This window comes from Panthera tigris, chromosome B1 (assembly GCF_018350195.1).
Source record: "Panthera tigris isolate Pti1 chromosome B1, P.tigris_Pti1_mat1.1, whole genome shotgun sequence".
Classification (NCBI taxonomy): domain Eukaryota; kingdom Metazoa; phylum Chordata; class Mammalia; order Carnivora; family Felidae; genus Panthera; species Panthera tigris.
The window spans coordinates 118,672,593-118,698,819 of record NC_056663.1 but is presented as its reverse complement, the minus strand read 5'-3'; the positions used below and the strand labels follow the sequence as shown (position 1 = coordinate 118,698,819).

At 37.9% G+C, this 26,227-nt stretch overlaps 1 protein-coding gene and 2 long non-coding RNA genes across 7 annotated transcripts in view; 1 reads left to right on the top strand and 2 right to left on the bottom strand.

Annotated features, from left to right (window-relative positions):
• Positions 1–370, bottom strand: part of UBE2D3 (ubiquitin conjugating enzyme E2 D3) — a 28,571-nt gene extending 28,201 nt beyond the window's left edge. The window contains exon 1 of one of the 2 annotated variants that reach the window (XM_042984117.1): positions 213–370. The gene's annotated coding sequence lies outside the window, so the exon portion shown is untranslated. Of the gene's footprint in view, positions 1–2; positions 86–212 lie in introns of those variants that run through there. The other variant, XM_015537031.2, reaches the window with a different exon arrangement.
• On the top strand, positions 78–18,362 carry LOC122237982. 2 transcript variants are annotated; one of them, XR_006216839.1, is made up of 2 exons: positions 78–144; positions 18,163–18,362. It is a non-coding gene; the product is annotated as an uncharacterized LOC122237982 (long non-coding RNA). The 2 variants fall into 2 exon arrangements; XR_006216840.1 differs by lacking the exon at positions 78–144 and adding an exon at positions 10,093–10,295.
• Positions 3,586–26,227, bottom strand: part of LOC102962046 — a 43,724-nt gene continuing 21,082 nt past the window's right edge. For 2 of the 3 annotated variants that reach the window (XR_006216837.1, XR_444856.3), the window contains exons 3-4: positions 20,448–20,527; positions 3,586–3,716 (exon numbers count right to left, since the gene is read on the bottom strand). This is a non-coding gene — a long non-coding RNA (uncharacterized LOC102962046). The remainder of the gene's footprint in view (positions 3,717–20,447; positions 20,528–26,227) is intronic. The other variant, XR_006216838.1, reaches the window with a different exon arrangement.

The window sequence follows — 26,227 nt, the reverse complement described above, 5'->3', positions numbered from 1 at the left end:
ACCTTCTTACTAAACAGATCGGAGGTTGGACTGGGAGGGCGGGGGCCGGAGGCGGGTCATGGGCTGGGGGGAAGGGTGGACGAACGGCGGAAACCCTCAGACTCAGAGAAGCATCGAGAACCGGAAGGAGACCATGGGAAGAAGGTAATGGAAGCGGCAGCTGCGCGATTGAGCCCCACGCCCCTCCCAGCAGCGTCCCCCAATTTCCTCACTTGGTATTGAGGCGGCGGATCTCGCGAGAACCTCGTGGCTGGCTAACAGGAGCTATACCTCTGCAATGACTTAAGGGCAGTTTTGTGCGCGCTTCCTGCTGAGGGCCCGCCCCCAAATCCACAAATTCTCGCGAGAAGCAATAAGCGCCGGCTCGGGTTGGGGCGGGCCGTCGCCGGGAAGCACCGCCCCTGAGTGCTTATGCTGGTGGGAGGGAGAGGAAATGGAATTCCCCGGACTGGTTAGAGCGCGCGCCGACACATCCTTCTCTCACGCGCCCAATCAGGAATGTGCTGTGGGAGGTGCCACGAACTAATCACTAGATAACTTTAGCCCAGGTTGACCCGGGCTTTTGAAGTTTTCGGGGAAGCAGGTGAGCAATATTTTACTCGCTTGCCCATCCGGGCCGGTTAACCAATGGGAGGAGGCACCTCTCAAAATGAAACAGTCATTTTAAATAGAACTAGGCGAACCGCTGATCAGCGCTCTCACGTGCCAAAATATAGCGCATTTCTGGCCTAGAGGATCAGTACCGAGAAGAGTGGACTCATACACTCATTCCCAGAATGACAGCGGCCTAGAAATCAAACTCAACAGTGAATTGATTAACTTGGGGGATAGGAGCGGACTAGTTATTTGCCTTTCACCATCCGCCAAGGTTGAGGTAGGAAAATAGGCTTAATACCTTTTTCTTCCTCTTGCTGTGTTTTCAATTTCTAGAGCCACAGAGTTGCAAAACTCAAGAAATCAGTTTTGGGTCATAAAAACTCATTACTTAACTGAAATATCTGGTGGGGGAGGAGACACCTATGAGGGTAGGATCGGCCTGTTTTAATTTAGGTGTTGTAAAAGATAGGGTGGTTTTACTGTCTAGTGCATCCTTCGGTGAAGGGTAGCACATTAATTTTTAAAAGGAGTAAAGGTAAGAGCTGACGTGTTTTAAAGTTTTCCAACATTCCTAAGTGAAGTGGATATTTAAAAAAATTTTTTTAACGTTCATTTTTTTTTAATTTTTTTTTTTTAACGTTTATTTATTTTTGAGACAGACAGAGCGTGAACAGGGGAGGGGCAGAGAGAGAGGGAGACAGAGAATCCGAAACAGGCTCCAGGCTCTGAGCTGTCAGCACAGAGCCCCACTCCGGGCTTGAACTCACAGACTGCGAGATCATGACCTGAGCCGAAGTCGGACACTTAACCGACCGAGCCACCCAGGCGCCCCAAACGTTCATTCATTTTTGAGAGAGAGCATGAGCGGGGAAGGGGAGAGAGAGGAGGACAGAGGGGGAGAGAGAACTGGAAGCAGGCTCCAGGCTCTGAGCTGTCGGTACAGAGCTGGAGGCGGGGCTGGAACTCACCAACCATGAGATCATGACCTGAGCTGAAGTCCCACGTTTAACTGACTGAGCCACCCTGGGCGCCCCATGAAGTGGATATTTTAAAGAATTAATATAAATATAAACTTGGGGCGCTTGGGTGGCGCAGTCTCTTGATTTCCATTTGGGTCTTGATCTCGGAGTCGTGGGATGGCGCCTGTACAGAGCATGGTGCTTGCGTGGGACTGTCTCTCTCTTCTCTCCCCCTCTGCCCTTATCCCCTGCTCGTGCCCGCATGCACTCTCTCTTCGAAAGAAGAATCCAAAATGCTTTAAAAAATGTGTATGTATATAAACTCATTTTTAGAATATACTCAAGAAAAAAATCAAGTTCTTTCTTGTTACAATAAAGTATTACCTAATAAAAACTAAAGTAGGTCTGTGATGAATGAGCTAACTTATACTGTTTAAGTGACCAGAATGAGTGTCACTAGAGCAACTAGTGAAACAGTGCTTTTCAGACTAGTGTCTGTGTGAATCACCTAAGGATTTTGTTCAGAATGCAGGTTTTGATTTAGTAGGCCCTGGTGGGGCATGAGATTCTACAGTTTTAACAAGCTCCCAGGTGATACAGATTATTCTGGGTAGAAGACATGAGTAGCAGAGTACTAAAGTGCTCATCATGTGGCTTATTTCCCTTCTCCCAGAATAATCTTCGTTCTCTGTTTTAACCAGCCTAATATGGTAGAAACACAGAATTAGGCAGTTGGGGTGGAGGGAGAAATCCAGGTTTGCATTCTTGCTCTATTCTGATTTGTGTGATACTGTGTGGCTACTTACCATCTTAGTTTCTTCAACACTGAACTATACATAATAATAGCTGTCCTTTTTCACAGGTTTATTGTGTGGTTCATATGTCATAATGTATGTGAAAGGGTACTGTAGACTACAATGCTGTGTAAATAGAAGTTATTAATGTAACCAGCCAGACATTAACTGGCCGTAATATGAAACAAATGTACAAGAATAATCCTAAATATAGGTAATGTTTATGCAACATTTGTCTTGTGTCAGGGACTGTGCTTATTAACCTACTTTTACAAATAAACTGATGCACAGGGAGATTTACTATCCCAAGGTCACACAGCTAATAAATGGCAGAAGTAGAATTTGAACCCATGCAGTTAACTTCAGTGTGTTCATCAGGTGGAGTTTCATATTGTCTCTTATTTTAGAAAGTAGGAGAGTAGGATGTTTTATATTTCTACTTTCAGTGTCCTCTGAATCTAGTTTTATTTGACTTATTTCTCCCTCTGTTTTGTTCTTTCAGAAGCCAGTATACAAGAGTGGTAGGAAACATTCCTATTGACCCAAAGGGAACTCACAGTATCTAGGAGGTCCCTAAAGAAAAGTCCCAGATAAGCCAATTTGTATTACCCTGATCTAAACAAACTTCAGTATGAAAGTATAAAGGAACATGTTAATGCTCTGAATTAACAAAGCACAGCGGAGTGGGACAAATTTACTTTTTTTGTGACACAGACCATTTTGGCAGTCTGGCAAAGCCATTGACTCTTCTCAAAATAATATTTTTAAATGTATAAAGTAAAATTCATAGCAATAGTTGTAATGTGATATAAAGTATCTCATTCCTATTGGTGATACAGACATAGGTATAGCTATTTGCTGCTTACATTCAAAATTGAAGGAAACACTACATTTCAGTTCGAGATTAGTAAAAATAAAGCAGTAATTTTTTTTCCCCAACCGAGTTCACATACTTCCTATATTCTATCCATGAACTTCATGATAAAAAATTTTAGGTAAAGTCAAGTGGGCTTATTCCTGTTGGTAAGCCTTGAAAGGATTGTGAAATGTTAACATTCAATTATAACTTATATTCATAATAGTAGTGATTCATTAATCACTAAAATTCATTTAAAAAAGCTTAATTACTACCAGTATATTCTCATTAAGAATGCATGGAAGTATATAATAGGTTTAGGAAATAGTTTTATCCTATTCGTTGATTTTTTTTTCTATGCATATAAACGTACCCTATGGAAAACTTACCTATCCAGATGACTCATTTCCCAAGCATTCTGGTAACTTAGGTTTTACTGTATCACTTTTATTTATTACACGCCTTTGCAAATAAGATGTGGTGGAAGAACTGCAAAATTAAAATAATAACCTACAATGAAATTAAAATACTGTGTAAATTTCTTAAAAATAAGTGTTAATAATAATTGTTACTTGAAGCACTATGTATGGGGTCTCTTAATTCATCATCTCATCAAATACCCATTATATAGATGAAACACTCAAGCTCATAAAATTATTAAGTAGTAGAGTCAGGATTTAATACTTGTGTACTTCTGTACCCCCACCCCCACCCCCACCCCCGCCACAGGATTCCTGTGTGTCTTTTTAAACACATAAAAATTCCTTTGCAAACCTCCTTTATACTTAACCCCCTGTATATGTTGGCAGTTATACTCCAAGCATATGGCCCCTGATGTACATCTGAAGGGTCTCATGACTGAGGTTTTACTAAATAGTAATACATGACGTTTTCCTAACAACAACTAGCCCCTCAAGGTTCTGGAAACCTTGCTTCCAAAATTCCTTAGAGCCTTATGCTGTCCCTAACCCCTGCCCCATCTGAAGGTATATAACCAGTCACTCTTCACAGTCCCAGTGCAGCTCTTTCTGCCCTGTCCCTGTGCCTTAATAAAGTCACCTTTTTGCACTAAAGACATCTTCAAGAATTCTTTCTTGGTTGTCAGCTCTGAACCTCACCATCACCCCAAAACCCCAAAACTAATATGTGAATGTATCATTGAAGCCACATAATTATAAAAACCTCAGTACCAGGGTTAATTAAAATTTATGTGTGAATAAATATATTTAATATAGATTGGTACATACGTTTATTATTGTTGAGTCTGTTTTCAGATTTTTGTAACTTTATCATGGAATTTTATAACGTGTTAGGGATACTGGCTCTAACACAGTGTATGCCATTTTATTAGCTTAATTAAATTGTAAATGTTGTAGTCCAGATTTTATATTCAGAATGTATGTTTACATATTCTGCTTGTAATAGGTGATTTGGAAACCAAGTCAACCAAATGTTACTTCATATTGTTCGCATAAAAATTAAATTACTCCTCTCTATACTTTGTCAGTTCAAAATCTCATTTTATGATCAAGACAAGTTGATGTGGTTTAGGGAACTGTTTTATGCTAAGAACATCATTTCGACCTTAAATTAAGATGGTGTTTGGAGTGCCTGGGTAGCTGAGTTGGTTAATGGCTCAAATCATGATCTCGCTGTTCATGAGTTTGAGCCCCACATCAGGCTCTGTGCAGAGCCAGGAGCCTGCTTCAGATTCTGTCTCCATGTCTTTCTGCCCCTCCCCCACTTGTGCACACTCTCTCTGTCTCTCTCTCTCAAATATAAGTAAATGTTAAATTTTTTTTTTTTTTAAGCTGGTGTTTGGTACATACTAAACCATGCACAAATGTTTGAGCTAAAAATACATTTGAGCATTTTCACATAAAAACTTGTATACATGAATCTTCAGAGTAACATTATAATAGCTAAAAAGTGGATACGACCAAAAGTCCCACCAGCTGATAAATGGATAAATAAAATGTGGTATATCCTTATTATGGAATAGTATTAATAAGAAAGAACACTTGGGGCGCTTGGTGGCTCAGTTGGTTAAGCGTCCAACTTCTCAGGTCATGATCTCACGGTTTGTGAGTTCAAGCCTCCCCACCCCCCACCATTGAGCTCTGTGCTGACAGCTTAGAGCCTAGAGCCTGCTTCAGATTCTGTCTCTCTCTCTCTACCCCTCCCTACTTGCTTTCATTCTCTCTCTCTCTCTCTCTCTCTCAAAAATAAATAAGTAGAAACATTAAAAAAAAGAACAAAATACCGATACATATTTCAACGTGTGTCTTGAGGCTTGAAAATGTGAAGTGAAAAAACCCAGAAACAAAGGCAACATATTTTATCATTCCATTTATAGGAAATTGCTAGAAAAGGCAAATAGAGACAAAGTAGATTACTGGCTGCAAGAGGCTAGGGGCAGGGGGGATGGGGAGTGACTGCTAAATGAGTATAGGGTCTTGGGGGGAGGTGATGAAATATGTTGAAATTGGATAATGATCATGGTTATGCAACTCTATAGATACGCTACAACTCACGGAATTGTAGGCTTCAAAAGAATTTTATGGTATGTGAATTATTTCAATGTAGATTTTTAAAAAGAAATTAGACGGGCGTCTGGGTGGCTCAGTCGGTTAAATGTCTGTCTAACTCTTGATTTCAGCTCAGGTCATGATCTCAAGGTTTGTGAGTTCAAGCCTCACACTCTCAGTGTGGAGACTGCGTGGGATTCTTTCTCTCTTCTTCTCTCTCTACCCCTCCCCTGCTTGTGCACATGCTCTCTCTCTCAATATAAATAAATAACGTTTTAAAAAATAATAAAAATATTAATTAGAACCAAATGTGAAATCACCCTGAAAGCTTATTACTAAATATTTTTCAATATCTCAGCATCTCTCAGATTACTGATGATAAATGAGATACAGCAGCCTTGTATAAGGTGAAAAACTTAGTCAACAAGCGGTTTTTTCCTTCAATACAGTGTAATTTAGATTAGATTTTAATATAATAAGCCTTTGCTGTTAATTAGTTTTTAATTTGGTGGTATTTTCATCAATCTTATTTAATAAAACATAGTGATTAAAAATTAATTTATAATTAATTTTGTATTTCCTTGAAATACATTGTATTTCCTTGAAAATAAAACTTCATAATTATGGCCAGAAATTACAAATAGTCTAAATAGATAAAAATTTTTCTTTAAAATTTCAAATGAAATCAAGTTAGGTTGAAAATTGGGTAAATCGTCTAGATACAGATTTTGAGGATTAGGTAGTATCAAATGAGAACGCTAAAACAGTTTAGTAACAAGTTTGATGTCCTTATTGAAAGGAAACAATCCATGGATTGGGGAACATAGTACCCCCTCTTCTGAGGGGATTTTGGGCAGGAGCCAGTTTTACAAAGTATTAGAGCAGCAAGATGAAAATGGCATGATTGGCTAGGAGGTTGGGGATTTCCTTGTAAGGCTAACAGGTCCTGTGTTCTAGGGTAAGGTAAGCTAGAGCTAAAGCTGACTTGAAGGATTGTGATTGGCATGTGTTAGGTTTCCCTGACAGGTGTTTTTCGTAAATGCAGACTGGTTTAGGTTTACATTTGTGATGTGGTCTGGGCCACTGAGGTGGCCTCCATTTTGTGGATCCCAATACACAAATTAACTTTATCAGTAGTTAAAATATGTAATTTGAATTAATATTAACTTCCCAACAATAACTATAATCTTTGTTGCTTCAATAACAATGTAAAAAATCTAAAGGCAACAGGCGTTTTCGTAAATGCAGACTGGCTTAGGTTTACATTTGTGACGTGGGCCAGGCCACTTAGGTAGCCTCCATTTTGTGGGTCCCAGTATACAAATTACAAATTAACTTTATCAGTAGTTAAAATATGTAATTTGAATTAATATTACTTCCCGACAATAACTATAATCTTTGTTGCTTCAATAACAATGTAAAAAATGCAAAGGAAACAGAGATAGAGTGTGATTTAGACCAGAAATGATCAGTGTTTACAGTATTGGATTTGATTATTTAAATAAATCTATGTGAGAATTCTTTAAGAAGTTAATACACTCTTATTAAAGAATTACGCTGTGCATAGTGGTTCTGATGGATCTGATCTATATCATATCTAAGTGACTTAATGGAGCCACTTATGTGAGACTTATAGGTTTTAATACACATTATCTAGTACCTGTTGATTTTTTCATTGCACAGAAACAGTGACTTAACATGGCACTAAAAGAATGAAACTTATTAAGAAACATTTCACTACATCTAAAAAAAACCTTAAAGAATTTGGCTTATTTGGTGTTGAAGAAATGTGACAGTTTCAGAGATATCCCATCATCAAAGCATATTTAATCTCAAAAGTTAACAATAATGAGATTGGGCTTTACCATATACATACTTTGTAAGAGAACAGTATGAGACAGGTTTTCCATAGAAAAGTGGGAAGAAAAATGTCAAAGGCAAATTAAAACTATTCTTAAGGAAACAAGAAATAAGGATATTTTTTTTTTCTTTCTCCTCTTTGTTCAAACACTGTAAGATCTCCTGCCCTAGAGCACAGAATTCCAGCTACCACCATGGTGGTTCAGTTTTATACAACTTCATTGCCATTTCTGTACTTGCTAGCTTGAAATTTAGTCACTGTAACATTGTTCACATGATAGTACATTCTGCCTTCCAAAAGCCTTCTTATTTATAGCTTTAAAAAAAACATCCATTTATAATATGGGACTGCTTTTGATGTAGGTTGAGGCAAAACCGAGACTCCTACAGTTTGTCAGTCAGTGATATTTGGATTTGACTGGGCCAAGTGGGGAGGTTTCTCCCTAAGTGAAGGTTTAGGCTGAAGAATGTTAATGCAATAGAGATCTATTGGTAAATTATTCCCATATTCCTGTTAACTTTTAAAAATATATTGAATGCCTATTATATGCAAGGCACTGAGCTAGATGTTGAAGATACATAGATGAAAGATCCAGATGTCACCTTTAAGAAAGTCTTTTAATTGGGGAGACCATTAAGGATCAGATAGTCACCATAATGTGATGACATAAATGCATGCATAGAGTAATTTTAATGTATCTAATTTAACTGGGGGTGCTCAGGGAAAATTTCTATATGTAAGAGAATTGTTTTTAAACAAAATCATAGCTGGGGGAGGGGGGGAACAGAGGAAGTCACCTACACAGAGGGAACAATGCAAAGTCTCAGAGAACTTGACCTGGTAAGTTTTGAAAACTACAAGTTTGGCAAGTACTCTAAGGGGTTTGGGGAGGGCAGAGGAAAGAATGAATGAGAAGGGGGGCGCGTGGGTGGCTCAGTTGGTTAAGCGTCCGACTTCGGCTCAGGTCATGATCTCGCAGTTTGTGAGTTTGAGCCTCGCGTCGGGCTCTGTGCTGACAGCTCAGAGCCTGAAGGCTGCTTTGGATTCTGTGTCTCGCTCACTCTCTGCCCCTCCCCTGCTCACAGTCTGTCTCTCTCTGTCTCAAAAATAAATAAAACATTAAAAAAAACCAAACAAACCCTTAAAAAGAATGAATGAGGAGACAAAACAGTTGAAAGATAAGGCTGGATATATTGAGTGCCTTAACAAATCATGGTAATGAATTCAGATTCTATTCTGAAGGGTAAGGGATGGGAGAATTGAATTTTAACATAAAAAAGTCTTGGTCTTTTAATCACAAAAAAATAACTATGAGAGCAGTGTGAAATATGTAACTAAAGTTACATATTTGCTGCAATGGGGTGGAGAACTAGAGGCAAAGAGACCACTTGGGATGCTATTGAAATATCTAGATGAGATGTGATTGTGGGAAAGACCTAAAATAGAGTATTTGCACTAAGGACCCATAGTACATTTAGTGTGTTTACTGGGCGGAGCTTACCTAAAGAAAAAAAATTTTTTTTTGAGTTTCCTCCAGTTATCTTTATAACTCTTAATATGAACTCTTTATGCTCTTACCTCTTCATTAATCTTGAAACTAAAATTTATATACTAAATGTAGAGAAATATAAACTAATAAAATTAGTATCTATGTGCTACTTGATTTTTTTTTCTTTTTACTTTTTGCAAAAATTGCTTCTTGAAACAGAAATACAGATCTGCCACAGTTTAGGTTCTTCTAAATTTGGCCTGTCTGTACTAACTGTTGTGTTCTGTATATGATGGCCAGTTTTCTCTACTAGACCTTTAAGAGATCTTGTTCATTCTTTCACTGATGTCATTTGACTTTCATATGGCCAGAAAGAAGCATTTATTACCTATTTCTGTTCTCATTTGCCTGAGACACAAGTGCTATTACACAGTACCAACAAGATCATAAATCTAAACACAGCACAGGCTCTGGAATCACATGGCAGTATTTAGTTATAAGTGGTAATCAGGGTGATTTGGACTATGATTATATTATTATAAAGTAATGAAATAAATCACAAAATGGGAAAAGTCTGGTAAAAAATTCAAAGATTCTAGTTTGAGAAAAACTGGTGTAGAGGTTATAAAAATCCCTTTGTCACATTTAAAGTCACATTTGTTGAGTCTGACTTTATGACTCTGAGTATAGTCAAGAAATGCTAGACAGGTAGGACAGATAAATAACTTGACTTTAAAGTGAAAGGGGTGCTGGTTGGCTCAGTTGGTTAAGTGTCCAACTTGTGATTTTGGCTCAGGTCATGATCTCACTGTGAGTTCAAGCCTGGAGTTGGGCTCTGTGCTACAGTGGGGAGCCTGCTTGGGAGTCTCTCTCTGTCCCTCCCCTGCTTGCACACGAGCATTCTCTCTCTCTCTCTCTCTCTCTCTCAAAATAAATAAATAAACTTTTAAAAAGTTTAGGGAAAGTAAAAGGAGAAAGAAAGGGCTTAGGTACATTTTAAGGTTCATTCCTGTTCTGGAACTAAGAACACAATATGCAATAGGAAAGTAATTCTGTCTCCAGAATTACTATTAGGGCCATTCTCTAAATCCAACCTCTGTATATGTTTTATGTTACTATGAGAAAATATTCTATAGAGTTTCAAGTTGATATAGCAGGACTGATCTCTGCTCATCAAAATGAGGCATCCTACCTTTCTGTTTTGTTAGCAAGTAAGTCTCCTACCTTCAAGTAACAGGAGTTAGTTACTTCCTATAACTTAGGGCAAGAACTCAAACAGATCAGGAATAATTGGACTGAAGGTAAAATCATATTGAGTGGTTGAATGAAAGCTTTAGAAAGTTGGAGATTGGTAGCCAACGAATCTATATTTAACCTTAGATGTCACTGTATGGTTTGGGTTGGCTCTGGGACCCCCTTCTTTTCTTTTTTTTTTTTAGTGCCAGATTGGTTTACCCACATTTTTCTCCCCTGCTATTATCAATTGCTCCCTAACAAGCTTTCTTTTCCTATCCTCACTTGGGGAAGAATACAATCTTACGTTATCCTTTTTTTCCTTATACTTTTTTTCCTAAAGCAAGTATGCACCCTGTTAAGTTTTCATAATGGTTTTAATTCTGGTAATAGAATGTCAGTATTTATATATGATTATAAGCAAGTATGAAGATCAACAAGAGAGTAGTTGCAGTGATAAAGAACTCTTATTTGAACCTGGTTTCCTTCCTATCATCACTTCCAAGCCCCCACTCAATAGATCAGACTCAATAGAAAAAGTCACAAGATTCAACTGTACTTTAAAGGAAAATTAGAAATAGTTATTGTAATACTGTTGATACAACAAATTACTACAAATTTAGTGGCTTAAAAAAAGTTATCTTAGATATTTGGAGGTCAGAAGTCTGAAATGGGTCCTACTGTTCTAAAATCAAGGTATAAGCAGAGTTGGTTGCTTTCTTGAGATTCTGAGGCAGAATCTCTTTTCTTGCCCTTTCCACCTTCTAGAGGCTGCCGGCACCTTGGTTCATGGTTCCCTTCCATCTTCAAAGCCGGAAATGGCTGGTTAGTCTTTTTCACATCACATTAATCTGACACACTTGTCTGCCTCCTTTCATTTATAAGGATCTTTATGATTATATTGGGCCTACATGGATAATCGAGGAAAATCTACCTACTTGAAGGCCAGATGATTAGCTACCTTAATTCCATCCACAACCTTAATTCCCCCTTGCTATATAACATAACATATTCAAAGGTTCCAGGGAAACTGGGATGTAAACATCTTCAGTGGGAGTAGAAGATCATGGGGAGGCATTATTCTGGCTACTACAACTATTTATAATTCCTTGGGTACTCAAGTTTAAAAGCAACTTTTCCCTTCCTTCCATCCATTCCTACTTTGTTCTTCTAAATATATTTGACTACTACTCAAAATCTGAAGTGTGAAATGGTACAGGAACTTAAATATACTAAAGGTTAGGAACTTGTCAACTACATTTTGTCACTGATGACTCAATTTTATTGAGGTAGTGTTGACATAATTTATATTAAACGTGTTGTGAAGTGAATGGAAAATGAAAAAGTGCAGAGCATGGCCATGAGAAGAAATTAGAAGATAGAGTATTAGCTTAGAGTAACTCAGGGTCAAAGGAGGATATTTTCTTAGAATGGGAGAGGTTTGAGTATATTTATAGTCTGGAGGAAATCCTGAGAGAGATGAGATGTAGAACAGAGAGATTAATAGATGAAGTCATTTTCTTCACAAGAGATGACTGTGGGTCAAAAAATTGAGTATTTGATTTTGAACAATGGGTAAACATCAGAGTCTAGAGGGAAGAAGATTAGAATGGGTAAAAACAAAGATAATTTTAAATGGAAAGACGCAGGAAGTTAACCATTAATACTCAGTTTTCTCAGCTTAATTGGAAGGAGGGCTTTATCCATTCATCTATTGATGAACACTCAGGTGCTTCCATATCTTAGCTATTGTATATAATGCTACAATAAACAGCATTGTGTAATCTTTTCAAATTAGTGTTTTTATTTTCCTGAGTAAATACCCAGAAGTGGAATTACTGCATCATATGGTATTTCTATTTTTAATTTTTGGAGAAATCTCCATACTGTTTTCCATAGTTGTTGTACCAATTTACATTCCCACCAAGAAAATGGCTCCCTGTGGTGCCTGGGTGGCTCTCTCAGTTAAGCATCCGACTCATGGTTTCAGCTGAGGTCATGATCTTGAGGTTCGTGAGTTCGAGTCCCACATCAGACTCTAAGTTGGCAGTGTGGAGCCTGTTTGGGATTCTCTCTCTACTTTCTCTCCGCCCGCCCCCCCCCCCCCCCGCCACTCGCAGAGTACCAACAAGATTATAAACCTAAACCTGTCTCTCTCAAAATCAAATTAACTTTAAAAATCCTTAAAAAAATTAAAAAAAGAAATTCGTCCCCTTTTTTCCACATTTTTGCCAACGCTTAGTATTTCTTGTCTTTTTGATACTAGCCATTCTGACTGCTATGAGTTGATGTCTTACTGTGGTTTTGATTTGCATTTCCTTGATGATTATTGATGTTGATCATCTTTTCATATGTCTATTGGCCATCTGTATGTCTTCAGCAAAGTGCCTATTCAGGTCCTCTATTTTTAAATTTTATTATTATTACTATTATTATTATGTTGAATTGTTTGTGTTCTTTTTACATTTTGGATATTAACTCCTTCGCAGATATGTCATTTACAAATATCTTCTGTCATTCAGTAGGTTGCCTTTTTGTCTTCTTGGTGGTTTCCTTGCTTTACAAAAGCTTTTTAGTTTGATGTAGTACAAGTTGTTTATTTTTGCTTTTGTTTCTCTTGCCTGAGGAGACAGATCCAGAAAAATATTGTTTAAGTCCGAGTTTACTACCTATGGTTTCTTTTAGGAATTTTATGATTTCAGGTCTTATGTTTAGGTCTTTAATCCATTTTGCATTATTTTTGTGTATATTGTTAAGAAAGTGGTCCAGTTCCATTCTTTTGCATTTAACTGTCCAGGTTTCCCAACACCATTTATTGAAGAGACTATCTTTTCCCCAGTGTATATTTTTGCCTCCTTTGTTTTAGATTAATTGACCATATAAGCATGGATTTATTTCTGGGCTCTATTCCTCTCTATTGATTCTCTGTGTTCATTTTTGTGCTAATACCATATTCTTTTGATTATTATAGCTTTGTAGTACAGTTTGAAACTGGGATTGTGATACCTCTGGCTTTGTTCTTTTTTCTCAAGATTACTTTGGCTATTTGAGGTCTTTTGTGGTTACACCCAAATTTAAGGATTGTTTGTTCTAGTTCTGTAAAAAATACTGCTGGTATTTTGATAGAGATTTCATTGAATCTGTAGATTGCTTTGGAAAGTATGGGCATTTTAACAATATTAATTCTTCCAATCCATGAGCACAGAACATCTTTCTATTTATTTGTGCCTTATCCATATAATTTGCAGAGTACGCTTCTTTTATCTCCTTGGTTAAATTCATTCATAGGTATTTTATTCTTTTTTTGATGCAGTTGTCAGTGGGATTGTTTTCTTAATTTGTCTTTCTCATGGTTTGTTCTAAGTGTATAGAAATGTGGCAGATTTCTGTATATTGGTTCTGTATCCAGCAACTTTACTGACTCCATTCATTAGTTCTAATAGCGTTTTGGTGAAGTCTTTAGGGTTTTCAATATGTAGTGTCAGGTCATCTGCAAATAGTGAAAGTTTTACTTCTTCCTTACCAATTTGGATACCTTTTATTTATTTTTCTTATCTGATTGCTGTGGCTAGGACTTGTAGTATTATGTTGAATAAATGTGGTGAGAGTGGACATCCTTGTCTTGTTCCTGATCTTAGAGGAACGCTTTTAGCCTTTCACTGCTGAATATGATGTTAGATGTGGATTTTTCCAATATGGCATTTATTTTGTTGATGTGTGTTCTCTCTAAACTCACTTTGTTGAGAGTGTTTATAATGAATAGATGTTGAGTTTTGACCAGGGCTTTTTCTGCATTTTTTGAAATGATCATGATTTTTATCCTTCATATTGTTAATGTGGCATATCATGTTGATTGATTTGCAGGTATTGAACCTGTAATCCCCAACATAAATCCTACTTGATTGTGGTGAATGATCCTTTTAACATATTGTTGAATTTGGTTTGTTAAATTTTGTTGAGGATTTTTGCATCTATGTCCATTAGGAATATTGGTCTGTACTTCTTTTTTTGTAGTGTCTTTGGTTTTGTTACCAGGATAATTGTTGCTTCATAGAATAAATTTGGAAACATTCAATCCTCATCTATATTTTGGAATAGTTTGAGAAGGATAGGCATCAGTTCTTTGAATGTTTCGTAGAATTCAGGGCACCTGGGTGGCTCAGTAGGTTAAGCGTCTGACTCTTGGTTTTGGCTCAGGTCATGATCTCTCTGTTCATTAGTTTAAGCCCCACATCGGGCTCCGTGCCGACAGGGCAGAACCTGCTTGGGATTCTTTCTCTCCCTCTCTGCCCCTTCCCCACTCATGTGCACATGTGCGTATGTGCTGTCTCTCTTTCAAAATAAATAAATAAATAAATAAACTTTAAATGTTTGGTTGAATTCACCTGTGAAGCCATTTGATCCTGGACTTTTGTTTGTTGGGAATTTTTTTTATTACTGATCCCATTTTCTTAGTAGTAATCAGATTTTCTCCTCCTTCAGTCTCAGGAGACTGTATGTTTCTAGTAATTTATCCATTTCTTCTAAGTTGTCCAATTTGTTGGCATATAATTTTTCATAGTAGTCTCAATCCTTTGTAGTTCTGTGGTGTCAGTTGAAACATCCCCTTTGTTTCTCATATTGAGTTCTCTTTTTTTCTTGATGAGTCTGGCTAAAGGTTTTTAGCTTTTCAGAGAACCAGCTCTTTCTTCTTTTTAAAAAAAAAATTTTTTTTTTGACATTTATTTATTTTTGAGACAGATAGAGACAGAGCATGAACGGGGGAGGGTCAGAGAGAGAGGGAGACACAGAATCTGAAGCAGGCTCCAGGCTCTGAGCTGTCAGCACAGAGCCCGACGCGGGGCTCAAACTCACTGACCGCGAGATCATGACCTGAGCTGAAGTCAGATGCTTAACCAACTGAGCCACCCAGGCGCCCCCAGCTCTTTCTTTATAATTGATCTACTACCATTACTATGTGTTTGTTTTTACAAGTGGAATTTTTTCCTTTTACAATTTTCTTCTAGTTGTGGCCTTTTCTTATTTGCTTATGGAATTCCCTTTAACATTTCTTGTAAGGCTGGTTTAGTGGTGCTGAACTTTAACTTTTGTTTATCTGAGAAACTCTTTATCTCTCCTTCAGTTCTGAATGATAACCTTGCCCAGTAGAGTCTTCATGGTTATAGGTTTTTTCCTTTGAGCACTTTGAATATATAGTGCTGCTCCCTTCTGGCCTGCAAATTTTTGCTGACAAGCCAAGTAATAGCCTTATGAGATTTCCCTGGTATGTAACTATTTGCTTTTCTCTTGCTGCTTTTAAGATTCTCTGTTTTTAATTTTGGACATTTTATTTATTTATTTGAGAGAGAGTGCATGCATGTGCCTGAGTGGGTGAGGAACAGAGGAAGAGGGAGACAGAGAATATTAAGCAGGCTCCATGCCAGCATATAGTCCAGTGCAGGGCTCAGTCTCGTGACTCTGAGATCATGATCTGAGCTGACATCAAGAGTCAGACGCTTAACTTACTGAGCCACCCAGGTGTCCCAAATTTTGGACATTTTAATTATGTGTGTTGGTGTGGACTGCCTTGCGCTCACTTGTTTGAGGTTTTCTGTATAGCCTAGACCTGGGTGTCTGTTTTCATCCCCCTTAAACTTAAGGAGGCTTTCAGCTGTTGTTTTCTCAAATTGTTTTCTGCCCCTTTCTCTTTTTCTGGGGCCTGTATAATATGAATGTTAGTATACTTGATGTTGTCCTAGAAGTCCATTAACCTTTTTTTTTTTCTTAAATCTCTTTTGTTTTTACTGTTCGGCTTGGGTGCTTTCCATTACTCTGTCTTCCAGATCACTGATCCATTTTTCTGTATTCTCTAATCTGCTGTTGATTTCCTCTAGTGTATTTTTCATTTCAGTTATTGTATTCTTTAGCTCTGATTTTTTTGAAGTTTTTGTTAAAGTTCTCACTGAGCTCATATATTTCTCTCAAATCTGGTTAGCATCTTTATGAGCATTATTTTGAACTCTTTATCAGATAGATTCCTTATCTCTATTTTGTTTAGTTCTCTTTCTCAGGTTTTGCCTTATTCTTTTGTTTGGAACATATTCCTCTATCTCCTGATCTTGAAAGTAGTGGCCTTATGTTGAAGGTGTCCTGTGGGGCCCAGTAGCACAATCCTCTCTGGTCACCAGAACCAGGTAATCCAAGGATGTCTCCTCTGTGGACTGCATTCACCCTCCTGTTGTGACTTGGCATGACTGCCGCAGGCATGCTAGTGGGCAGGTCTGGCCTACAGCCTGGCTGGCTGCAGTGATTAGCCATGACTACTTATGGGTGTACTGGTGGGTAGGGGTGGACCCCTGTGCAGTTATGAGATCTGGCTGTAGTGGGTGTGCTGGTAGATAGGGTTAGTTCCAGTGTAGAAGTCTAAAAGTCTCACCTCCACCTTTGGTGGGCATGCTGGTGGGTGGGGCTAGCACTCTACCTCCCTGGGGCAGAAGTTGCTCTGGAAGGGCATTGGTAGTTGGTGGAGCATGTGACTTGATCTAGGGGTTGTGAGTTCAAGCCCCATGTTGGGTATAGAGTTACCCAAATAAAATCTTAAAAACCAACCACCAACCAACCAACCAATTAACAAACCCCAAAAAACAACTGAGGCTGCTTGCCAGATGTGGTGCAGATTGGACCGGACAGGTCTGTAGGGAAATGCTGGGGAGGAGCAAGTAGTTTTCTCAGGACAGATGGAGAGTATCAGAACTGGCTCACACAACCGTCTGTCCAGCTAAGCGGAAAGAGGGCAAGAAAAATGGTGCCCACCAGTACTGCCCTGCCCCTCCAGAACACCCTAAAATTAGATTTCCTTCATGTATAACCCAGGTGCTTTCCGAACTGCTGCCCCTGTGCTGGGTCTCAGACTAAGTGATCTAGTGCTCTGGCCTTATGAGTGGCGTCTTTGTTTCTTATTGCCTTCTGGCTCTCTTAGAGTTATGGTGAAGTCCTACTGATCTTCAAAGGCAGATTTTATGGGGATTTATCTTCCCTGTGCAGGTCCCCACAGTCAGAGGTGCCTGATGTGGAGCCTGATCTCTTCGTTCCTTAGAGAGGAACTCCTATGATATCTTATGATATCCCTCCTACTTGTGGGTTGCCAGGCCAGGGGTTTTGGTTCTTGACTGAGTCTCTGCCCCTCCTACTGTAATGAATGTGGCTTTTTCTTTATATCAGTAGCTGTGGAAAAGTTGTTCTGCTAGTCTACAGGTCGTTTTCAGAGTGAGTTATATTAAATGTAGTTGCAGTGTGGGTGTGTCTGGCGGGGGTGGGGGGTGGAGGTGAGCTCAGGATCCTTCTGTTCTTCCATCTTCCTTGCAATCGGTACCTTTCTTAGTGTAAAATCAATAGCAGTTCTCAAAAATTAATACTTCCACCTCAAGAAACTCAGATGACAGAATAAATGTTTATGTGCCACATGAGAGGGAGTGCAGAAAGAAGCGAGAGTGCATTTTATTTATTATTTTTATTCCTTTAGATATTTTTTGTTTTTGAGGGAGAGAGAAAGCACAAGCCAGGGAAGGGCAGAGAGAGAGAGAGAGAGAGAGAGAGAGAGAGAGAGAATCTGAAGCAGACTCCAGGCTCTGAGCTGTCAGTACAGAGCTGGACGAGGGGCTGGAACCCACAAACCATCATAAGATCATAACCTGAGCTGAAGTTGGACCCTTAACTGACCGAGCCACCTGGTGCCCCATAAAAGAATCATTTTAAATTTAATCAAGATCCGTTTGGCAGATATTTATTGAGCAACTGCTATGCATTAGCTTCTGGCCTTAGCTTGTAGAAAACTTAAGAGGTGATTTTCATACTTTTTCCCCTCAGGAGCCCTTAAGTCTATAAAACAAAGAAGCTGCCTGACTTGGAGGCTGGAGCCTTGCCTACTGAGAATCTTTATCATTTTCCCCGCATTTCCAACCCTCACACCCACTCAGGATACCTCAGATGGTTCTGTGAGTATCCCTCCCTAGTGTTCACTAAACAGAATCTGAAAAACCAATTGTCTAATAAATATTAATACCAAAGCCTCACTATAATAGTTATGAGAAATAAATAATATAAAATATAGCAGAGATAAGTATAAAATGTGTAAAGAAGTGTAAAGTATAAAGATGAAGAGAATCTGGCTTAACAGCAGACATGTGATAAAAACATGAGCATTTCAGTTGCTCAACATCTCAGTATAAGCCAGCAATGTGGTCAGGCCTTGCCTAAAGAACCTATACAGTTTTACTCCCAAAGATAGAAATGTATTGTCCAGCACAAAGCAGTTGCCTTTTCCTCATCTTCATTGGCCAGACCATAGTTTTAAAAATTTTTATGGGGGCGCCTGGGTGGCTTAGTCGGTTAAGCGTCCAACTTTGGCTCAGGTCATGATCTTGCGGTTCGTGAGTTTCAGCTCTGTGTCAGGCTCTGCTGACAGCTCAGAGCCTGGAACCTGCTTCAGATTCTGTGTCTCCCTCTTTCTCTGCCCCTCCCCTGCTCACGCTCAGCTCACAGCTGTCTCTGGCTGTCAAAAATAAATAAATGTTAAAAAAAATTTTAAAAAAATTTCTTATAGCTTTATTGAAATATAATTGACATACAGTATATCACATATATTTAAAGTACACAATTTGGTAATTTGACATATGTATACACCCATGAAACAATCACCAAAATCAAGATAATAAACATATGCCTCACTACAAGTGTCTGTGTAGTCCTTTGTAAACCCTTTCTGTTCCCCCAACCCAACTCCTCTTCCTTGCACCCACTTGAAGCCAATGATCATTTTGTCCTATAGCTTAGTTGGCATTTTCTATAATTTTATTTAAATAGAATCAAACGGCATGCCCTCCGCGACTTTTTTCACTCAGCATAATTATTTTGAGATTTACCTATGTTGTGTCACTCAACAGTTTTTTGTTTTTTGTTTTTTACTACTGAGTAGTATTCTTTGTATGGATATGCCACAATTTCTATATCCATTCACCCATCGGTGGACATTCTGGTTGTTTCCAGTTTTTGTATATAACAAATACTCTTGTATAAGTGTTTGTATGGACATAGGTTTTCTTTTTGGTAAATAGGTAGGAATGGAATAGGTGGATTATGATAGGTATACATTTACCTTTTTAAGAAACTGCCAAGCTGTTTTCCAAGTGGTTGTACCATTTTACATTCTCACTAGTTATATACTGAGAATTCCAATTCCCCCTGACCTGTTATGACCAGTCTTTTTAATCAGCCATTCTAATAGGTATGTAGTGGTATAGCTCATTGTTATTTTAATTTGCATTTACCTAGTGACTAATGATGTTCAGCATCTTTTCATGTGCTGTTTTGCTGTCTATATTTCTTCCTTGAGGAAATGTCTCTATTTTTTCCCATTGTTCATGGAGTTCCTTTTGTTTGTGTTTATTTACAAGTGACAAATTAAACATTTACAGCTGGCTCAGAAGATTTTAAAGAGTAATAAAGTCATAACAAGGTATCATATACATGAAGGAATATGAAAAAGGCATGAAGGATTCAACTCATATTAGCTATTGCCTAAGTCACTTCCAAAACTAAGTGCAGAAAGCAGTATATGCTAGAGCTGGCTTATACTGCTTTATGAGTACATTTAAACATTTTTAGAAATTTTGCAGGCTGTTAAACACAGCTTTTATGAAGAATTAACTATGTAAGCTGACAATTATGTTAAAATCCAATATATAAGAATAATAAATATTCAAAATTCATTTCCTCATTTTACTATTATCCATGTTTTTGTGGTTATGGTGATCATATCCGTATTATAGAAATATTATAGTTTGATAATATATACCTTCTTCTAATTCTGTGTTCTGTGATGTCCTGTGGTAGCCTGAAATGAGCCACAGTGGGATATTTACCCCAAGAAATTTGCAAACACCATAATCAAAGCTTTTTTTTTTTTTTTCTTTCCTGGTGAGCTAGTTGTCAAACATTTACTAGGTCACCTGTAATGACAAGGACCTTCAAACTGCACTGGGTTACTGTCCATGATGAATAATTGAAGCCTTAGTCACATGGGGAACTCACCTTTGTGAAGCACTTAATTCCTTAAGAACAGATTGATATTTTTGCTGCAGGATAAAGCTTACCGATTTTCCTTGCTGCTCTGTTTTTTTTTTGTTGTTGTTGTTGCTTTTTTCACTTCCAGATTTGGGCATGCCAAAATCTACTGGATAAGAGAGGATGCCAATACATTATTTTTGTAGTCCCAAGTAAAAAATACAAAATATTTTATTTGGAGTAGAACTAGAAGGGCTGTTAAATACAGAAAACTGTAATGGGCAAAAAAAAGCAGGAAAGGCAAACAGCTCTATATAACCAAATTTATACTCATGTAAGAATAGGGGAAACTAAATAAAAATGAGAGGGAACAAATGAGGATGTAAGAGGAATGTTTGGTCTAAACCTCCAATCAGCTTTCTAATGGTGGACAAAGCATTTTTTTAAAGTTTATAAACTTACTGAAGATGTTGGATGTTACTGGAAATGTAAAGTTACAGATTCAGTAACATACTACAGAAATCCAGAGATAATCAAATTATGGGGGACAAATTCCTGGGGCACAACATAAAGCTACTGTTATGGTTGAGTGTCCATTACAATTTAATTTTAAAAACAATTAGGAGAAACTAAGGATTTCAGAAGGAACAGAAACCATCTTAAAAGTTCACAGTCTAAATTAAAGGCATATACATTTAAAATATAAAAGAAACAAACATGGCATATGACTTTCAATAAGACATTTGTTATGTCTCACATGAAATTCAAATTGAAGTTAAAGTGTTTGCCTGACATGAAAAGATGCTCAACATTGCTCCTCATCAGGGAAATACAAATCAAAACCACACTCAGACATCCCCTCATGCCAGTCAGAGTGGCCAAAATGAACAAATCAGGAGACTATAGATGCTGGAGAGGATGTGGAGAAACGGGAACCCTCTTGCACTGTTGGTGGGAATGCAAACTGGTGCAGCCACTCTGGAAAACAGTGTGGAGGTTCCTCAAAAAATTAAAAATAAACCTACCCTATGACCTAACAATAGCACTGCTAGGAATTTACCCAAGGGATACAGGAGTACTGATGCATAGGGGCACTTGTACCCCAATGTTTATAGCAGCACTCTCAACAATAGCCAAATTATGGAAAGAGCCTAAATGTCCATCAACTGATGAATGGATAAAGAAATTGTGGTTTATATACACAATGGAGTACTACGTGGCAATGAGAAAGAATGAAATATGGCCCTTTGTAGCAACGTGGATGGAACTGGAGAGTGTGATGCTAAGTGAAATAAGCCATACAGAGAAAGACAGATACCATATGTTTTCACTCTTATGTGGATCCTGAGAAACGTAACAGAAACCCATGGGGGAGGGGAAGGAAAAAAAAACAAAAAAAAGAGGTTAGAGTGGGAGAGAGCCAAAGCATAAGAGACTGTTAAAAACTGAGCACAAACTGAGGGTTGCTGGGGGGTGGGAGGGAGGGGAGGGTGGGTGATGGGTATTGAGGAGGGCACCTTTTGGGATGAGCACTGGGTGTTGTATGGAAACCAATCTGACAGTAAATTTCATATATTGAAAAAAAAATAAAGTGCCTGGATTTTAGTAAGGTACAGTACCTTAAAGTACTAATAGTGATAAAGATTTAGAGTGATACACACTGAAGAATAGCAGTTTGGTATTAAATTGGAAGGAACAAATAATCCTTAAACCAGGCAGTACCCCAGGTAATCACTTTACTAATAAACTGGACAAAAATAAATGGAACTTTTATCAAACCAGCAGGTACATGCTTTATTTTTTTTAATAAATTAAAATTAAATTAAAAATGAGGTGCCTGGGTGGCTCAGTCGGTTAAGTGTCTGACTCTTGATTTTGCCTGGGGTCATGATCTCTGGGTTCCTGAATCCGCAGCCTGCCTAGGGCTCTGTGCCAGGTCAGCGCAGAGCCTGTTAGGATTTTCTCCCTTTTTCTCTGCCCCTACCCTGTTTGTACTCTCTTCTCTCCCAAAATAAACACATAAACTAAAAAAAAAAAAAAATGAGGAAATACATATTCCCAAGGAGATATCTTCTTTCTCTATCCCCAAACTTAAAATTTTATAAAGGAAATTGAGTAATCTCACATGAAAATACCTAAGAATATTTGAAATTAATAGATACAATAGAGAAGTGCCTGCTAAACATTTCCACAATTAAAAAGAAATAAAGCACTTTTTTCCCTCGTCCTGATTCCCAAAATCAGTTCCTCTTTTTTTTTTTTTTTTAAGTTTATTTATTTTGAGAGAGAGAGAGGAAGGGGGTGTAGAGGGGCAGAAGGAGAGAATCCCAAGCAGTCTCCTCACTGTCGGTGCAGAGCCTGACACACAGCTTGATCCCAAACTGAGATCACGGTCTGAGCTGAGATCAAGAGTTAGATGCCTAACTGACTGAGCCACCCAGGCACCCCATCAGTTCCTCTTTTGACTGACTTATGTAAGTGATTCCATTTTCTAGTCACCAGGATTCACTATACTTGAATAATCTTTTTCTTTCACTCTTCTCTTTCCTTATCAGTCTCCACTTTTATTTCTTTAGATCTTCAAATGCATATTACACCTTAAATTTTATAATATGCATTTTAAAAGGTTTTTATCATCATTATATTTGTATAACCACTCTGTGAGTTAAGCAAAAGTTATTAACATTTCATCATTCTATTAAAGGCCTCCAAGGTGACTGGCATGTAAATAAGCAGAATCACACAGGTTAAATGACTTGCCCAAGTTGACAGGACCAGTAATTACAAGTCCTGTGATTCTAATGTCAACATTCTTTTCATTACACCATGATGTCTCTCATCAACAGCTCATATTTGGTCCATTACTAAAGATTCCTAGTGGGTTTCTCTGCCTGTATTCTTACTTCTTCAGTCTATCTTGCATGTCACTACCGTATTGAACACAGTTTTTATGAAAAGATACCACAATAGGGGTAGCTCAGTCAGTTGAGTGTCTGACTTCCGCTCAGGTCATGATCTCATGGTTTGTGAGTTTGAGCCTCGCTGTGGGCCCTGTGCTGACAGCTCAGAGCCTGGAGCCTGCTTCAGATTCTGTGTCTCCCTCTCTCTCTCTGCCCCTCCTCTGCTCACACTCTGTGTCTCTCTCTCCCTCAAAAATAAAAAAAAAATTAAAAAAAAATTTAAAGATACCACAATAAAGAAATTTCCAATGGTTTCCTATTATATAGAGAATAAAAGTCAGACCTTTATCCCTGCTTTCATACATCAAGTCTCTTAATCAAACTGGGCTCATGTTCCTTCAAATATCCTTCTAACTTTCCTGAGACTATGCCTTTGCTTCTAGCAGTGTTTCCCTTGAGTTACAAATCCCTGAGTAATAGTTATTACAGGGGACTTGGACATAATGATGTGTCTATTTTTCTTATATATTTATTTATAGTTTATATGCTAAACATGTATGACTAGTACCTTGTGTGTTTTGATAGAGAGGGGGCAGGAGCATCCAGTAAAATTTTTGACGTTAAAAATGTCACAAGTCACCAAGGACTTGGTGTGTCTGGTTGGCTCAGTTGGTGGAGCATGGAGCATATGACTCTTCATATCAGGGTTGTGAGTTTGAGCTTCACATTGGGTATAGAGATTACTTTAAAAAAAATGAGTCGTCTGCAGTTCCACTTCTAATAATAAAGAACTAGGTGGGTTTTGATTATGCTTTAGCTGAGAATAACTAGCAACTAGAAAAGTGGGCCAAGAAAAAGAAAACCACATTTCTTTAAAGGCACTAAAAAGCTACCAAACTGGTGAAGATTGCAGGGCCAAGATCTAGGAGAGGGAGACACATCGGAGAGATACTTGAGTATTCAGGGCTCCCTTTCTGCTAGAGACATCTGACTCTATCAAAAGCAACTGAGAAAGTGAACACAGATTTTTGCAAACTCACAGGCCCAGGAGGGGGCAGGGAGGTTGAAAACTGGAGTTTAGGGCTCACAAGGAAGAAATAAACACCTCAGTCTTTCAGCTGAGGGTAGACTTTCACAGTGGGTAGACTTAGTAGTCAGTTATATGGAGTTGAGGACAAAATTAGGGAATTGGACAAAGTTCAGAAGAAAATATGCAGATAGGTTTACAGAGACAAAAGGAAGAAAATGTGTAAAAAAATTTTTAAAGGTGGAAGAGACTTACAGTGTAGAATTTTAAAAAGTCTAATATAGTTGAGACCCAGAAGGAAAGGAATGAGAGACCATAAAAAAGTGATACTTGAAGAGATGTCTAAAATAAGTAAAAGGCATCATGCCTCAGATTTAAGCAGCACTATAAACCTTAAGCAAGAAAAAGGCAAGGAAAATCACACCTAAGCACATCATCGTAAAATTGCTGAAAACCAAAGAGGAAAAATTTACGCATCCAGAGGAAAAAGACAAATTACTTTATCAAAACGAATGACAGTAAGACAGCTGCTTTGCAACCAAAATGATGCTATCTTTAGAGTACCAAAGGAAAATACTGTCAACTTAGAATTTACATTCAAACAATATAACTTTCAAATAGGCAAAATAAAGTTTTTTCAAACAAACAGAAATTGAGAATTTGACACCAGCATTTCTGCCCTGTAAAAAAGAGTGGACTTTCTTTGGGCAGAGAGAAATGATCTCAGATAGCCACTCTCACATTCTGGAAGAGATGAAGAGCAATGAAAAGGAAAAATACATAGGTAAATCCCAATAAATAGTAAGTTTACAAAACAATCATGTTGTTAAAAACATACAGATTTAAAACATAATAACACAGTAATTGAGAGGCGAAGGAAAATAGTCTTAAAGTGGTCTAAGGTAATCACATTGTCTAGGAAGTGGAAAAAGTACTAATATACACTAGGCTTTTAAAAGTCATGGATGCACATTCTCATTTCTAGAGTAACTAAGAATATTAAAAGAACATAAAACCACAAAAAATCAAAAGAAAAAGATGAAATAGAAAAAACACTTGAACAATCCCAAAGAAAGTACAGAAAAAAGAACAAAGGATAGGTGAGACAAAAAACAGCAGGATGGCAGCTTTAAAGCCTGTATATAATAATTATACTAAATGTAAATTGATTATCCCAATTAAAAGACAAAGACTTGGATTTATAAAGGTACACTTTTAACCTGTTTTCAAGAGACAAATCTTAAATATGAGAATGCAGAAAAGCTTAAAGTAAAAAGGTATATCATGCAAAAACTAATAAAGATTGGGCGGCTATGCTAAATCCAAGTAGATTTTAGACAAGAAGCAATTCAAGAGATAAAAAGTTCATGTGTCCAGGGGCGCCTGGCTGGCTCAGTCAATAGAACATAGGACTCTTGATCTCGGGGTTGTGAGTTCAAGCCCCATGTTGGGCATGGTGCCTACTTAATTAAAAAAAAAAAAAAAAAAGTTCATGTGTTCAAGAGTCCTAATAGGAAACAAATGATACATTCAGGATCATTTAAAGAAGGTTTATTTACAAAGGGACTAATTACAAATGTGTGTGTGTAGGGTATAAGAGAATTACAAGAATAGGTTCCAAGAGACAGAAGAACTTAATCAGAATCTGGAGGGAGAGAGAATTGTGAAGAGTTCACTGTGAGACGAGTAATGACCTGTGGTCAAAGTATAAATCCAGTTCAAGGTAACCTCTAGTGGAGGGGAAGAAAAGATATGCTCACCTCACTCTTTTCCACTAAGCAATCTCTTCCCATCAGTTACAAACTCATCATGGGGTGGTGTAAATCAGCTCTGGAACCATAAACATTATTAGCACCCTAGAATTCTTCATATATGGTAGGGGAGAAAAGAAGTTACAAAACATAATCATAGTCTCTTAAAACCTGCTTTTTTAAGCTGGTCA